Source organism: Panulirus ornatus, chromosome 13 (assembly GCF_036320965.1).
Source record: "Panulirus ornatus isolate Po-2019 chromosome 13, ASM3632096v1, whole genome shotgun sequence".
NCBI classification, from domain to species: domain Eukaryota; kingdom Metazoa; phylum Arthropoda; class Malacostraca; order Decapoda; family Palinuridae; genus Panulirus; species Panulirus ornatus.
Genome location: NC_092236.1, coordinates 5,829,583 through 5,846,252, shown reverse-complemented (window position 1 = coordinate 5,846,252; position 16,670 = coordinate 5,829,583). Strand labels below are relative to the sequence as shown.

Below are 16,670 nucleotides of genomic sequence, written 5' to 3'. Positions count from 1 at the left end.
CACCTATACACAGATTTTCATTAAAATCTGAACAAGTTGAAAATCTGAGCCAAATTTTATCCTGGGATTTTTCTTGATTTTTTTCAAAAAATAGATTTTCCTCAAAATTGCATCATAGATGCTTTTACCTCTGCTGAATAAGAATCTGTGGACAAAACCTTAAAATTCGTGCAATTAGTCGACTGATTAGCATATTGATATACTTGTAATTAATATCAAGTATGTAATTAAGCGCTTAATTTTACGAAATGCAGTCTTTTGACTCGATATCCTTAATCACTATATGGAATTCCACGTATACCGAGATTTTCATTAAAATCTGAACAACTTAAAAATCTGAGCCAAATTTTATCCAAATTTTTTTATTTTTTTTCAGAAAATAGATTTTTCTCAAAATTTCAACATAGATGCTTTTACCTCTGCTGAATAAGAATCTGTGGTCAAAACCTTAAAATTCGTGCAATTAGTCGACTGATTAGCATATTAATATAATTGTAATTAATATCAATTATGTAATTAAGCGCTTGATTTTACCAAATACAGTCTTTTGACTCGATATCCTTAATCACCATATAGAATTGCACTTATACCCAGATTCTCATTAAAATCTGAAAAACTTGAAAATCTGAGCCAAATTTTATCCTAGGCTATAGCCTTGGATTTTTCTTGATTTTTTTCAAAAAATTGATTTTCCTCAAAATTTCAACATAGATGCTTTTACCTCTGCTGAATAAGAATCTGTGGACAAAACCTTAAAATTCGTGCAATTAGTCGACTGATTAGCATATTAATATAATTATAATTAATATCAAGTATGTAATTAAGCGCTTAATTTTACGAAATGCAGTCTTCTGACTCGATATCCTTAATCACCATATAGAATTGCACCTATACACAGATTTTCATTAAAATCTGAACAACTTGAAAATCTGAGCCAAATTTTATCCAAATTTTTTTATTTTTTTTCAGAAAATAGATTTTTCTCAAAATTTCAACATAGATGCTTTTACCTCTGCTGAATAAGAATCTGTGGTCAAAACCTTAAAATTCGTGCAATTAGTCGACTGATTAGCATATTAATATAATTGTAATTAATATCAATTATGTAATTAAGCGCTTAATTTTACGAAATACAGTCCTTTGACTCGATATCCTTAATCACCATATAGAATTGCACTTATACCCCGATTCTCATTAAAATCTGAACAACTTGAAAATCTGAGCCAAATTTTATCCAAGGCTATAGCCTTGGATTTTTCTTGATTTTTTTCAAAAAATAGATTTTCCTCAAAATTTCAACATAGATGCTTTTACCTCTGCTGAATAAGAATCTGTGGACAAAACCTTAAAATTCGTGCAATTAGTCGACTGATTAGCATATTAATATACTTGTAATTAATATGAAGTATGTAATTAAGCGCTTAATTTTACGAAATGCAGTCTTCTGACTCGATATCCTTAATCACCATATAGAATTGCACCTATACACAGATTTTCATTAAAATCTGAACAACTTGAAAATCTGAGCCAAATTTTATCCAAATTTTTTTATTTTTTTTCAGAAAATAGATTTTTCTCAAAATTTCAACATAGATGCTTTTACCTCTGCTGAATAAGAATCTGTGGTCAAAACCTTAAAATTCGTGCAATTAGTCGACTGATTAGCATATTAATATAATTGTAATTAATATCAATTATGTAATTAAGCGCTTAATTTTACGAAATATAGTCCTTTGACTCGATATCCTTAATCACCATATAGAATTGCACTTATACCCCGATTCTCATTAAAATCTGAACAACTTGAAAATCTGAGCCAAATTTTATCCAAGGCTATAGCCTTGGATTTTTCTTGATTTTTTTCAAAAAATAGATTTTCCTCAAAATTTCAACATAGATGATTTTACCTCTGCTGAATAAGAATCTGTGGTCAAAACCTTAAAATTCGTGCAATTAGTCGACTGATTAGCATATTAATATAATTGTAATTAATATCAATTATGTAATTAAGCGCTTAATTTTACGAAATATAGTCCTTTGACTCGATATCCTTAATCACCATATAGAATTGCACTTATACCCCGATTCTCATTAAAATCTGAACAACTTGAAAATCTGAGCCAAATTTTATCCAAGGCTATAGCCCTGGATTTTTCTTGATTTTTTCTAAAAAATTGATTTTCCTCAAAATTTCAACATAGATACTTTTACCTCTGCTGAATAAGAATCTGTGGTCAAAACCTTAAAATTCGTGTATTTAGTTGAGTGATTTCCTTATGAATATAATTAAAATTAATATCAAATATGTAATTTTGGGCTTAATTTTACGAAATGCAGTCTTTTGGCTCAATATCCTTAATCACCATATAGAATTGCACATACCGAGATTTCCATTAAAATCTGAAGAACTTGAAAATCTGAGCCAAATTTTATCCAAATTTTTTTATTTTTTTTTCTGAAAATAGATTTTTCTCAAAATGTCAACATAGATGCTTTTACCTCTGCTGAATAAGAATCTGTGGTCAAAACCTTAAAATTCGTGCAATTAGTCGACTGATTAGCATATTAATATAATTATAATTAATATCAAGTATATACTTAAGCGCATAATTTTACGAAATGCAGTCTTCTGACTCGATTTCCTTAATCACCATATAGAATTGCACTTATACCCAGATTTTCATTAAAATCTGAAGAACTTGAAAATCTGAGCCAAATTTTATCCAAGGCTATAGCCTTGGATTTTTCTTGATTTTTTTCAAAAAATAGATTTTCCTCAAAATTTCAACATAGATGCTTTTACCTCTGCTGAATAAGAATCTGTGGACAAAACCTTAAAATTCGTGCAATTAGTCGACTGATTAGCATATTAATATAATTATAATTAATATCAAGTATGTAATTAAGCGCTTAATTTTACGAAATGCAGTCTTCTGACTCGATTTCCTGAATCACCATATAGAATTGCACCTATGCACAGATTTTCATTAAAATCTGAACAAGTTGAAAATCTGAGCCAAATTTTATCCAAGGCTATAGCCTTGGATTTTTCTTGATTTTTTTCAAAAAATAGATTTTCCTCAAAATTGCATCATAGATGCTTTTACCTCTGCTGAATAAGAATCTGTGGACATAACCTTAAAATTCGTGCAATTAGTCGACTGATTAGCATATTAATATACTTGTAATTAATATGAAGTATGTAATTAAGCGCTTAATTTTACGAAATGCAGTCTTTTGACCCGATATCCTTAATCACTATATAGAATTGCACATATACCCAGATTTTCATTAAAATCTGAACAACTTAAAAATCTGAGCCAAATTTTATCCAAATTTTTTTATTTTTTTTTCTGAAAATAGATTTTTCTCAAAATGTCAACATAGATGCTTTTACCTCTGCTGAATAAGAATCTGTGGTCAAAACCTTAAAATTCGTGCAATTAGTCGACTGATTAGCATATTAATATAATTGTAATTAATATCAATTATGTAATTAAGCGCTTAATTTTACGAAATATAGTCCTTTGACTCGATATCCTTAATCACCATATAGAATTGCACTTATACCCCGATTCTCATTAAAATCTGAACAACTTGAAAATCTGAGCCAAATTTTATCCAAGGCTATAGCCTTGGATTTTTCTTGATTTTTTTCAAAAAATAGATTTTCCTCAAAATTTCAACATAGATTCTTTTACCTCTGCTGAATAAGAATCTGTGGACAAAACCTTAAAATTCGTGCAATTAGTCGACTGATTAGCATATTAATATAATTTTAATTAATATTAATTATGTAATTAAGCGCTTAATTTTACGAAATGCAGTCTTTTGACTCGATATCCTTAATCACCATATAGAATTGCACTTATACCCCGATTCTCATTAAAATCTGAACAACTTGAAAATCTGAACCAAATTTTATCCAAGGCTATAGCCTTGGATTTTTCTTGATTTTTTTCAAAAAATAGATTTTCCTCAAAATTTAACATAGATGACTTTTACCTCTGCTGAATAAGAATCTGTGGTCAAAACCTTAAAATTCGTGCAATTAGTCGACTGATTAGCATATTAATATTATTATAATTAATATCAAGTATGTAATTAAGCGCTTAATTTTACGAAATGCAGTCTTCTGACTCGATTTCCTTAATCACCATATAGAATTGCACTTATACCCAGATTTTCATTAAAATCTGAACAAGTTGAAAATCTGAGCCAAATTTTATCCAAGCCTTGGATTTTTCTTGATTTTTTTCAAAAAATAGATTTTCCTCAAAATTGCATCATAGATGCTTTTACCTCTGCTGAATAAGAGTCTGTGGTCAAAACCTTAAAATTCGTGTATTTAGTTGAATGATTTGCATATGAATATAATTAAAATTAATATCAAGTATGTAATTAAGCGCTTAATTTTACGAAATACAGTCTTTTGACTCGATATCCTTAATCACCATATAGAATTGCACTTATATCCCGATTCTCATTAAAATCTGAAAAACTTGAAAATCTGAGCCAAATTTTATCCAAGGCTATAGCCTTGGATTTTTCTTGATTTTTTTCAAAAAATAGATTTTCCTCAAAATTTCAACATAGATGCTTTTACCTCTGCTGAATAAGAATCTGTGGACAAAACCTTAAAATTCGTGCAATTAGTCGACTGATTAGCATATTAATATAATTATAATTAATATCAAGTATATACTTAAGCGCATAATTTTACGAAATGCAGTCTTCTGACTCGATTTCCTTAATCACCATATAGAATTGCACTTATACCCAGATTTTCATTAAAATCTGAAGAACTTGAAAATCTGAGCCAAATTTTATCCAAGGCTATAGCCTTGGATTTTTCTTGATTTTTTTCAAAAAATAGATTTTCCTCAAAATTGCATCATAGATGCTTTTACCTCTCCTGAATAAGAATCTGTGGACATAACCTTAAAATTCGTGCAATTAGTCGACTGATTAGTATATTAATATAATTGTAATTAATATCAATTATGTAATTAAGCGCTTAATTTTGCGAAATGCAGTCTTCTGACTCGATTTCCTGAATCACCATATAGAATTGCACCTATGCACAGATTTTCATTAAAATCTGAACAAGTTGAAAATCTGAGCCAAATTTTATCCAAGGCCTTGGATTTTTCTTGATTTTTTTTCAAAAAATAGATTTTCCTCAAAATTGCATCATAGATGCTTTTACCTCTGCTGAATAAGAATCTGTGGTCAAAACCTTAAAATTCGTGTGTTTAGTCGAGTGATTTGCATATTAATATAATTATGATTAATATCAGGTATGTAATTAAGGGCTTAATTTTACGAAATGCAGTCTTTTTACTCAATAACTTTAATCACCATGTAGAATTGCACTTATACACAGATTTTAATTAAAATCTGACTACTTGAAAATCTGAGCCAAATTTCATCCAAGGCGCCTTGGATTTTTCTTGATTTTTTTCAAAAAATAGATTTTTCTCAAAATATCAACATAGATGCTTTTACCTCTGCTGAATAAGAATCTGTGGACAAAACCTTAAAATTCGTGCAATTAGTCGACTGATTAGCATATTAATATAATTATAGTTAATATCAAGTATGTAATTAAGCGCTTGATTTTACGAAATGCAGTCTTCTGACTCGATCTCCTTAATCACCATATAGAATTGCACCTATACACAGATTTTCATTAAAATCTGAACAAGTTGAAAATCTGAGCCAAATTTTATCCCAGGCCTTGGATTTTTCTTGATTTTTTTCAAAAATAGATTTTCCTCAAAATTTCAACATAGATGCTTTTACCTCTGCTGAATAAGAATCTGTGGACAAAACCTTAAAATTCGTGCAATTAGTTGACTGATTAGCATATTAATATACTTATAATTAATATCAAGTATGTAATTAAGCGCTTGATTTTACGAAATGCAGTCTTTTGACCCGATATCCTTAATCACCATATAGAATTGCACTTATACCCAGATTTTCATTAAAATCTGAAAAACTTGAAAATCAGACAAATTTTATCCAATTTTTTTTATTTTTCTTCAGAAAATAGATTTTCCTCAAAATTTCAAGATAGATGGTTTTACCTCTGCTGAATAAGAATCTGTGGTCAAAACCTTAAAATTCGTGTATTTAGTTGAGTGATTTGCTTATGAATATAATTAAAATTAATATCAAATTTGTAATTACGGGCTTAATTTTATGAAATGCAGTCTTTTGGCTCAATATCCTAAATCACCATATAGAATTGCACATACCGAGATTTTCCTTAAAATCTGAAGAACTTGAAAAATCTGAATCAAATTTTATCCCAGGCTGTAGCCTTGGATTTTTCTTGAATCTGTGGTCAAAACCTTAAAATTCGTGCAATTAGTCGACTGATTAGCATATTAATATAATTGTAATTAATATCAATTATGTAATTAAGCGCTTAATTTTACGAAATGCAGTCTTTTGACTCGATATCCTTAATCACCATATAGAATTGCACTTATACCCAGATTTTCATTAAAATCTGAAGAACTTGAAAATCTGAGCCAAATTTTTTCTTGATTTTTTCAAAACTTAGATTTTCCTCAAAATGTCAACATAGATGCTTTTACCTCTGCTGAATAAGAATATGTGGTCAAAATCTTAAAATTCGTGAAATTAGTCGACTGATTAGCATATTAATATAATAATATCAAGTATGTAATTAAGCGCTTAATTTTACGAAATGCGGTCTTTTGACTCCATATCCTTAATCACCATATCGAATTGCAGTTATACCCAGATTTTCATTAAAATCTGAACAAGTTGAAAATCTGAGCCAAATTTTATCCCAGGCTGTAGCCTTGGATTTTTCTTGATTTTTTTGAAAAAATAGATTTTCCTCAAAATTTCAACATAGATGCTTTTACCTCTACTGAATAAGAATCTGTGGTCAAAACCTTGAAATTCCTATATTTAGTTGAGTTATTTGCATATGAATATAATTAGAATTAACATCAAGTGGTGTGAGGTGGTTTGATCGAGTAAGTAATGTAAGGATTTTCATTTCTTATCCTTCTTGTTAATTCTCAATCCATCAAAAAAAGTTTGCCTTTTGTACCAGGTTGGAGACGTAGTTTTCACGACTGTCTTCGAGGGGGATAGTGTTTGTGTGATTAGCATATGTTTGTTAAGGAAGAGAGTTTTACACTCATGTTGCCCTATCTCTTCAACTTGTATGTATGTTCAGCGTCTTTACTCGTATGTGTACTCACACACACACACACACACCAACCCTATGCCAAGTACCAGTATATCGACCAGCCTTGAAGGGGATTGGAGGGTGAACTGGTGGGTTGGGTGTGGGCCAACTGCCGCGCCCCGGATTCGAACCAATGCGGGCCCAATCCTGGGTGGGCCCATGCTGGCTCATGGTTAGTAACGCTAACCTTCACACAGATATCTGCATGTAAGCCTCCACTCTTGGATACATATAATTTTGAATATGTCTATTGGTTCGTCTGTGGAGCATTTCACTTACAAATACCTACGATGAGATGTAGTCAGTTTGTGGAGCTAGCGCGCAGCGCTCACCCAAGGAAGAAGAAAGAGCGCGCAAGAGAGGAGGGAGGGGTGGGGTGGGGTGAGAGAGAAGAAAGGAGACCCAGAAAGAGAGAGAGAGAGAGAGAGAGAGAGAGAGAGAGAGAGAGAGAGAGAGACGTGTGGTCAGGGAAGGTGAGTCACAGAGAAGTGGCAGGTGTGTGTGTGTATGTGTGTGAGAGACCAGTGTTGTTGTTTTCTTCTTATCCTCTGTGTCGGACTTGCCGTCGTGTCTCATTTTTCAGATGTGACGGAGAATTCCCCCCCCCCCCCTCCTCCTCCATTTCCTCCTCCTCCTCCTCTTCCTCTTCTCAATGTTTGTTTGTGAATATCGTATGCATTCGAGTATCATTAATAACGTACTGATGGTTTGCTTTTGTTTACTTTTGAGATAATCTTTGTGCACAGGTTCCTGGTACGTATATACATAGTATATATATATATATATATATATATATATATATATATATATATATATATATATATATATATTCTATTATGTGATAGTGGTGTTTGATGTTTGTACTCAGGGCAAACCACACTGGCGCCTTTGCTCAGCACATAGGCATCACAGCGGCTCTTCCGTGTGGGAAGTACCGAGCTATCAGCGGAAATAGTCCCCTCCCTCCCTCCCTCCCTCCCTCCCCCCCTCAACCTTGACGGGGCTACCAGTCCCCGCTACCCCCCTCCTGTTACTCCATGTGGTAGTTCCCCGAAGCGTATCCTGGCCGACGCCTCATTGTAGCCCCAGAGTTTGAGATGAACGACTCTCGTCCTTTAGTTGTCGTTTTCTGCAAGTTGTAGTTCCTCTGGAGGGTACTACCTCTTCTGAGTTGTAGGGTATTACCTCCTATTTTGTAGATCCCGCAGAGGGTATTACCTCCAATTTGTAGTTCCTGCAGAGGACACTACCTCTAGTTTGTAAGTCCTACAGAGGGCACTACCTCCAGTTTGTAGTTCCTAACTACCTCCAAGTAATAGTTCCTTCAACTTAGTACGCCTTTTCTCCCCCCCCTTTTGTGCATCTCATTAGGAGGGTCTCCCTGAGGAGTGTCACCTATACAGGTGGCAGCAGATCTCCCTCACATACAGTATCATGTTCCTGTGACCTCGTATCGCACGTGACACTCGACCTCGAATGTTCAGAGACAGTTCACACTCACCCCCCAAGGGTTTGATTGCACTCAGCTCCGAACTTTGTGAGGAGCAGCTTCGCTGAGACTTGGTCGAGTCGAGATAGTACTTGTATCTTAGGGTAAGATGCTTTTCTTATTGTGGGTAGTTTCTCCAAGAGTGGATAGTAGAATTTTGAATTGAGTACCAGTTGGGAGATCAGCCAGGGTGGGGATGCTACCGTGGGAGAGGGGGAGCCGCCCCCAGGTTTGGCTAGGGAGGATGTTATCCTGGGGTCCTCCAGTCTGGGGGGATGGATAGGTAAGCTTCGGGGATGGAACAGATGGGGGGCCGCCAAGATGGGGGATGCACTTCTGGCTGGGATAGGTGGGGTTGAATGGAATGGGCTTAGACAACCCCCTTTTGCCCCAAGGGGACACGAGGGAGAGGACCTCATTCTCCACCCCAGGGGCATGGGGCACGAACCCCCGACGACCCCCAAACCCTAGGAGCCAACAAGATAAAGTGGCGGGGTGTGTGTTATTGCGCTGTGACTCAGGCAGACGTGATAGTGGCTGACAGCTGATACTGGTGGGTTGCGCTCTCTCTCTCTCTCTCTCTCTCTCTCTCCTCTCTCTCTCTCTCTCTCTCTCTCTCTCTCTCTCTCTCTCTCTCTCTCTCTCCACAGACGAACTAAGAGAAAACTAGAGCACCATGATCCCATGGCATTCCAGCGATATCCTAGATGGGGACAGGGAGATTATTACCTAACGCTGAGGCTGAGCCTGGATGACTGTTGTGTGTATTAGGAGGTTACATACACAAGATAGGCGCAATCTGTCGCCATTGTACAGGAAGGGACCTAGACAGCTACCGTAGTCTTGTAGACCTGTAAGTTTGACGTAGTGTGTCAAGCAAAATTGTGATTGAGAAACATATAATGTGACAGTTGATCAATAATAACCACGTCATTGAAGGTCCTTCGTAGATTTATACCTGGTACAAGTACAGAAAACGCCGCGTCTGGGACTCCATAAAACACTATCGAAAGGAAGGAAAATGTATGTTATCACATTTTGGCTTTGCGAAAACATTTGACATAGTAAACAGTAAGATCATACTGGGGTAAAAAGCAGCCAAACTTACCATTGAAGATTAATTCAGCATAGTGACAAATGGGAATATGGGGGAGATGTTTTATCTGGAGTTCCTCAGGGAATAGTATCTCTCTCTGTGGTAGAAATGGCCAACAGGTGAGGAAAGAAATTGAAGAAGAAGGCGGAAGAATTGAAGACTTGGGAAGTGAACAGAAATGAAAAGCTGGAATTTTGTTGGCCGTGTTGATGAAAACTCATGCGTCAGACACTGAGGGGTGTGGTGATGAGAACCCTCAGGACGGGAGGCAAAAACTCCGTGCAGAAAACGTGAATATTGCGTGAGTTGTGTGGTCAACGCCGAGTTTATGGTACGGTCAACAACTTTGGAGAACTCGGGGGAAACTTCGTGAGCGAAATCGGGGGAATCGGAACTTGTCACAAGAGGTTGAGAGAACGAACTTGACCTTTACCACTCAGAGAGAAGAGATGAATACATGATCATCTGTGCATGGCAGCAGACTGAAGACATCACAGACAGAACGCACCTCAGCGCGGACGAATTCAAGTGTTCAGTGTGTGTGCCTGCAGTAGTTATGTTGTGGAAGATATATTTCAAAAAGCTGTCGGACATAAGTATACAAGAACCCAGCGGGAGAGAGAGAGATGGGGGGTGAATAATACCGTCCAGTGTACTGCAAAGTGACATGAAAGAGACTTGCGTGGAACAGTGAACAGAAATATTTCAAAAGAGATAAAGGTAATTAGAAAAAAAGAAAAAGAAGAAGCCATGAACAGATGGTTTGGTTTGGTTATTTGGGCTTTAGGCCTATCAACTGTCAGGGTCGGCTGAGGCCATCGTCGGTGTCGAGGTATAACCGCCCTTCGAAAAAACTGGAACACCTTCTCCAGGTGTTTCAAGTTAACTCTAAGGCCGTGTACACTCTCTCTCTCTCTCTCTCTCTCTCTCTCTCTCTCTCTCTCTCTCTCTCTCTCTCTCTCTCTCTCTCTCTCTCTCTCTCTCTCTCTCGTCATTCAGCGTCAGGAATGGCCAACTTAATCCCGTCCGATCCCAGACTCGGGCAAACTTCAAAGTCATTTCATTTCTTAACGTAGCAAACTCCGATGAGAAATGGCTCCTAACCTACTATGCTGTTGTGAGCCTGAATCACTCCTAACCCTACCCTTACCCTAGTGCATCTCAATCCTTCCTGTCCGACCCTATTCTTGTCTACCTCAGTCACTCCTGACCTATCCTTCCCTTGTCAACCTAACTCATTTCTAATCTACCCTACCCAAGTGAACCGCAGTCACTCCCTCCTGCCTTAACCAAACGAGCGTTAATGAGCCCGTCAGTATTACTCTACCCTACCTGAATGAAGTGCAGTCAGTCGTAACGTAACCTAACCGACCCAGCTCGACCTCGAAGCTGGCCCGGTTAAGAGGGAATGAATAAAACATTATGGCGAGGGCGAGAACTGCGCTGATTAATGACATGACGGACCTCTTTATTAACTCCTACCTTGACTGCAGCTGGCTCCCTCCCACGTACCTTGACAGTGGCTGGCCGTATCCCATGTACCTTCATGGTAGGTGGTTGCCTCCCACGTACCTACCTTCCTTCATGGTGGCTAAGGCTGCCACCCACGTACGTACCCTGACGGCGGCTTGCTGCCTCCCACGTACACTAACATCGGCTGGCTGGCTCCCATGTACCTTAATGGCTTCTGGCTGGTTCCCACGTACCTTGACAGCTGCTGGCTGCCTCCCACGTTCCTTGACGGTGGCTAGCTGCCTCCCACGTACCTTGAAGTCTGCCTCCCACGTACTTTGACGGCTGAAGGCTGCCTCCCACGTACTTTGACGGCTGAAGGCTGCCTCCCACTTGCATTGATGGTTGCTGGTTGCCTCCCACGTACCTCAAACCAGTGTGTGGGTCGTCGCTGCTGTCTCCCACGGTTGTCGAGTCTGTAGACAGGTCGTGGTGTTGGACAGTTATCGTGTTCATTATTGATCGGTGCTCGTGGGTCGTGTGTGACCACAGTGGTGGTCGTTGCTTGGCTGAGGGTCGTATGTGGCTATAATGGTGGTCGTTGCTTGGTCGAGAGTCGTTCGTACTACAGTGGTGGTTGTCGCTGGGTTGAGGGTCGTATGTGACCACAGTGGTGGTGGTGGTCGTCGCTCCCTCAGGGGTCCTTTCTGACGGTGGCTAACGAGAGCTGACGTTGGTCAAGGATCCCTGGGGAATGCTGGGGTTGGCTTGGCCACTGCTGACATCCGCTGACGAAAGCTTCGGGGCGGGAAAAAAAAACACCCTTGCCGCCGTCCTCCCCTCCCCACTACCCTCTCCCACCCTCCCTGCTCTCCCCTTACACCTCCTCCTCCCCGACTGACAGAGCAACTTTGTGTGGTGAGTCACCACCACTCTCACCCGCTGACCGCCTCCACACTCCCTCACTCCCACACTCACTTCCTCTCACAGGCGCTCTCCCCCCCCCCCCTTCCTGCACTCTCTCACTCCGTTACTCACCTCCCGCACTCTCTTCTCACTCCCTTACTCAATTCCCGCACTCTCTCTCCCTCCCACACTAAGTGACCGCACCCAGCAGTTTCCCAGACTTGCCTTGCCTTGGTACATCACACACACACACACACACACACACACACACACACACACACACACACATGCAGACACGGGTCCGAGTTCCCAACAGTGCCACAGCCGGCCGGCCGGCTCACAGCCAACCCAACTGTTCATCCTACCCTCTGTAGCTGGTAGATGAATACGGGTATATGGCTTATGCTGGGATGTGTATATGTGTGTATATGCGTCAGTTGAAGACATCGTAAACTTACTTCCTTATTGGACGGGGCAAGACGAACGTAAGACTCTATCCCCATAACACAGATGGTAATCGCACGTAATGACGTATGGTAATGACATAGTTATCAAAAGGAACCACGCCCGGTCATCACAGATAGTAGTCACAGAGTAACCGTAGCACACGCACACGACACAGAAACGCCGCATACTGGAAAGCAGTTCAGTCATCCCAGAGTTGACCTCTGCATCAGTCCTCACACTGGGGTCGGTGGTGGTGGAGCTGATGGTTGATTATTCAGACCCGTGGTGATGGCTCTTTCAATTATGAAGGGATGAATCACCAGGACCTGACCCACATCGCCCCCACGCTGGCTACTGGGGAAACTAGGCGCATTGGGCAACAAGGGGGGGGGGGGGGGGTTGGTACCGGATTCGACAGAACGACTCCTTGAACACGACAGTACGACGACGACCTCCCCCTCCCCTCCCCTCCTCCCTGGACACGACGATACGACTCTTGGTTATACAGTGGACGAGGAGATGCGAGAGGCCAGACTTCACGGTATGCTTCTTGGTGTGTGTGCCACTCGAGGTGCGAGGCTACGTGGAAAAACATCAGATGAACACACACACGCCCTCGATCTGTTCGGCCACGCGGGCGGGCAAGTTCAACATTACATAAACGCTTCGTATTTTGAGGCTTGGGAGCCAGGCTGTGGCATTCCCTGTGGCTGTGTCACAGATAGAGAGACATTCAGAGGGAGAGAGATAGCGATATGGTTTAATTCATATTGATAAGACATGTAAATTTCATTCGATTCTACCCAGATATGTATCATTATCTTGAAACATATCATCAAAATGATCTAGTCTGACTCGTATTGCTGAATTCATAGATTTATTCAGATGCATTTGCACTGACGTTCATTTACACGCCCTTTATGTTCACACGTTGTTTTTGGTAATGTTTATAGAAATTAACATATCTGAAGAACCCACTTGAATTACCTCTCTATATGTAAGTGTGCCACAGATATGGCCACCAGCATATAACATCGTGTATACTCATAGTGTTTGTCATCCGTGCTTTCCTCGTGTGATCGCCAATTATGTTTTCATAGTTTTGAGTTCTTCATGAAAAGCGTTATATGTATGGGACGACCCTTGAGCACGACGTTACGACCTGTGAACACAACACCACGACCCTTGGGCCCGTACTATCCATCCTTGGGCTTGGCGATACGACCCTTTGAACACCACAGTACGACTCTGGTATGATGGCCTGGCCTTTTGACCTGACCTTATGGAGTCAGGTCGAAGGCCGGGTCATCACAGCGCCCAGGGGTACCACCTACCAACGCGTCGTGCTTCACCTCAAGGAAGGGATGTCCCTCACCGTCGTGTTCGTAGATAGTGCCGCCCTCCACAGTTTCTGTCCACGTGGTGATGTAGACGCATGGGGATGCCACAAGTGTGTTGGGGAATGTGGGACATAACCCCGAGGACCTCGAGCGAGGACGAAGGAAAGAAAGAAAAGGAAATAAGAGCCTCGGGGTGAGGGTGGGTGTCAGGAAGAGCCTCAGGCGAGGGGTGTCAGGAGTGTTTGAAATAAACTCGAGCACCCCGAGCGAAGGTATGGCGGCGGCCTTCTTGTCCGCTCGCAGGGTCTTGACATTTTGACTCGCGTGGAAATCAGTCTCTCTGGAGTGGATCTTGGTGAAAGTCTGCCGAAGACGATGCCTGCGCGCACACGCACACACACCCACAGCGCTGTTCTTGGTGAACCTCACTGAGTAAACGACAAGACACCAGTGTATAAAAAACGAGCTATGAGGTTGCTGGCCCATTGGACCAAGCGGTTGGTTTTGGTGCTTAATGCCTCTGGATGGTTCTGGATGGAGGGCTGGTATATGGTGGTGTTAGGGCTCTGGGTTGTGTGGGGCTAGGGGAGGGCATGTATGCGGAGCTATGGCCGCTGACAGTTGCTACCCTATCCTTCTCTTTTTAGACGAACTGTCAAGTGTCATGGGGTTGTCAGTGTCACACCTTGTCTTACATTTATGCACGTACCCACCCTATCTCTCTCTCTCTCTCTCTCTCTCTCTCTCTCAGTGGCTGTCGAACAAAGAGGATAGCTTGGCGAGGGTTCATAACACGTGTCTAGAATGTCCAGACTTATTCTTTTGGCAGCAATACAGCAGCATACCTGTTGGGGCGGGGCCCTTCGTGGGAACCAGCCTGCGGGCCCTCACATGAATTCCCCGCCCGGCCCACATTGACGCCTTCCTTTAACAGCGCCACGCTGATGTCTCCTGGCTTTCACCGGGTCTCATGTCGTAACCCAGCTTAAGCTTATCTCGCCTCCGACCACGCTGGTGTGTGACCCCGGATCGCGTTTATCGTATCAGGACTGGGGTACGGCTGTTGGGTGGGGAGGGAAGGGTCAGAGGAGGGGTTCAGTGAGTGTTTGTTAGGGTGGGAGAGCCAGAATGGGCGAGATAAAATGATTAGTATTAGTAATGATAGCAGTGATAGTGGCAGTAGTAGGATCCACAGCGGATACCAGCTGCCGCGAGAGGGTGTGTTGCTGGCCTCACCGCCCACACCAGCGGTTATAATCAGTGACACAAGCAGAGGTGCGTGACTCAGACACGCGCACCTTGTCCCACCACGCCCTCTGACTTGGAGTACAGCCGAAACAGGTTGTCCCGCCACTCCCAGGGCATTGAGTACGGCCGAAAAAAAACATCCATGTCCTGTCGCGCTCTGGACAACGAGCACAGCCCCTGACCTTGTCCTGTCACGCCCTTGACATCGAGTACGTACAGCCCCTGACCTTGTCCTGTCACGTCCTGGACAGGGAGTACGGACGGCCCCGCGACTTGTCTTGCCACGCCCTGGAGGACGAGTCCAATCCCGCACCAAGTCCTGCCACGCCTTGGAGGAACGCTTGCTTTTCCTAACATGTAAGACATATCAGAAAACGATATAGACGGGGAACCCTTTATATGTACGGACCTTTAGAGACGACCCTTGAGAACCACGTTATGACCCTGTGTATGATGGCTTAGCCCATGACCTAACGTCTTAAAGGGTCACGTTAAAGGTAACCACATCCTACTCAAAGGTCGTACCATCATGGTGAAAGGCCTAAAGACCTATGTTGGAAAAAAAAAAAAAGTCAACATGTAAGATGTCGATTTTTACGTAAATCACCTCTGATTTTCTTCCATAGATTCAAGGGACACACACACACACACACACACACACACACATACTAAAATAATTGTGGAAATTTTTGGTAGTGTTTGTAACCTTAGTTATAGTACCTCCCTGAAGGATTTCTCCTTCAAGTGATTGCACATGTGCAATTTTTTTTTTTTTTTTTTACTTCAGAATAAGAATTTGATCGTAGATATCCTCTTGGTACGGATTCTGCCAGCTGTTCGTTGTCTCGCAAACCTTTGGGGACTTCGATCCGGTTTTTCTCTGGAACTAAGCCGTGTGATGCGAGTGTCTTTGCATAGCATTATTAGTGCTCGTTATTTATAGCACACTCCTGCACTTATCCTTTATGTCTGACCACATGAATGCGACTCGACGTTGGAATAAAGTCATCAAGTATTAGAATAAATCCAGCTAGTGGTTGAACGCTTGGTGGTGAAAATAGATATATTCATCCTTGCGCCATTCACTCGCTTGAACCTCAGCTAAAGGCTGCCGGTCACGCGCCAACCGTCTGTCTTTAAACACCCGCTTTAACCAGTCCCTCTCGTGGCCTCTTCATTCCTTGAGGATTTGATACATCAGTCGCTTTTGTCGTGCCTCGGTCAATTCTAGCTATATGTCTGTGATGGACGCATTTTCATGTATCCCTTTTGTCAATCGTAGGTTAATTTTAGACCCGTTTAATGCGGTCAGCGTCGTCTGTGTATTTCACTGAGTCACACTGACTTGTTAACCTTGGGTACAAGTTAGGCCAGTTAGGGGACAGGTCTCCCCCCAACCCCAACGTTCCCGTCCCCCTTCGGAGGTGGTGGTGGAATGGCTAACGTGGTGTTGTG

General features: G+C 41.0%; 1 protein-coding gene across 1 annotated transcript in view; it reads right to left on the bottom strand.

Moving 5' to 3' along the window:
• Positions 1–11,995, bottom strand: part of Arp6 (Actin-related protein 6) — a 106,931-nt gene extending 94,936 nt beyond the window's left edge. Inside the window, exon 1 of the mRNA XM_071668522.1 lies at positions 11,702–11,995. The gene's annotated coding sequence lies outside the window, so the exon portion shown is untranslated. The remainder of the gene's footprint in view (positions 1–11,701) is intronic.
• Positions 11,996–16,670: the final 4,675 nt, after the last annotated feature.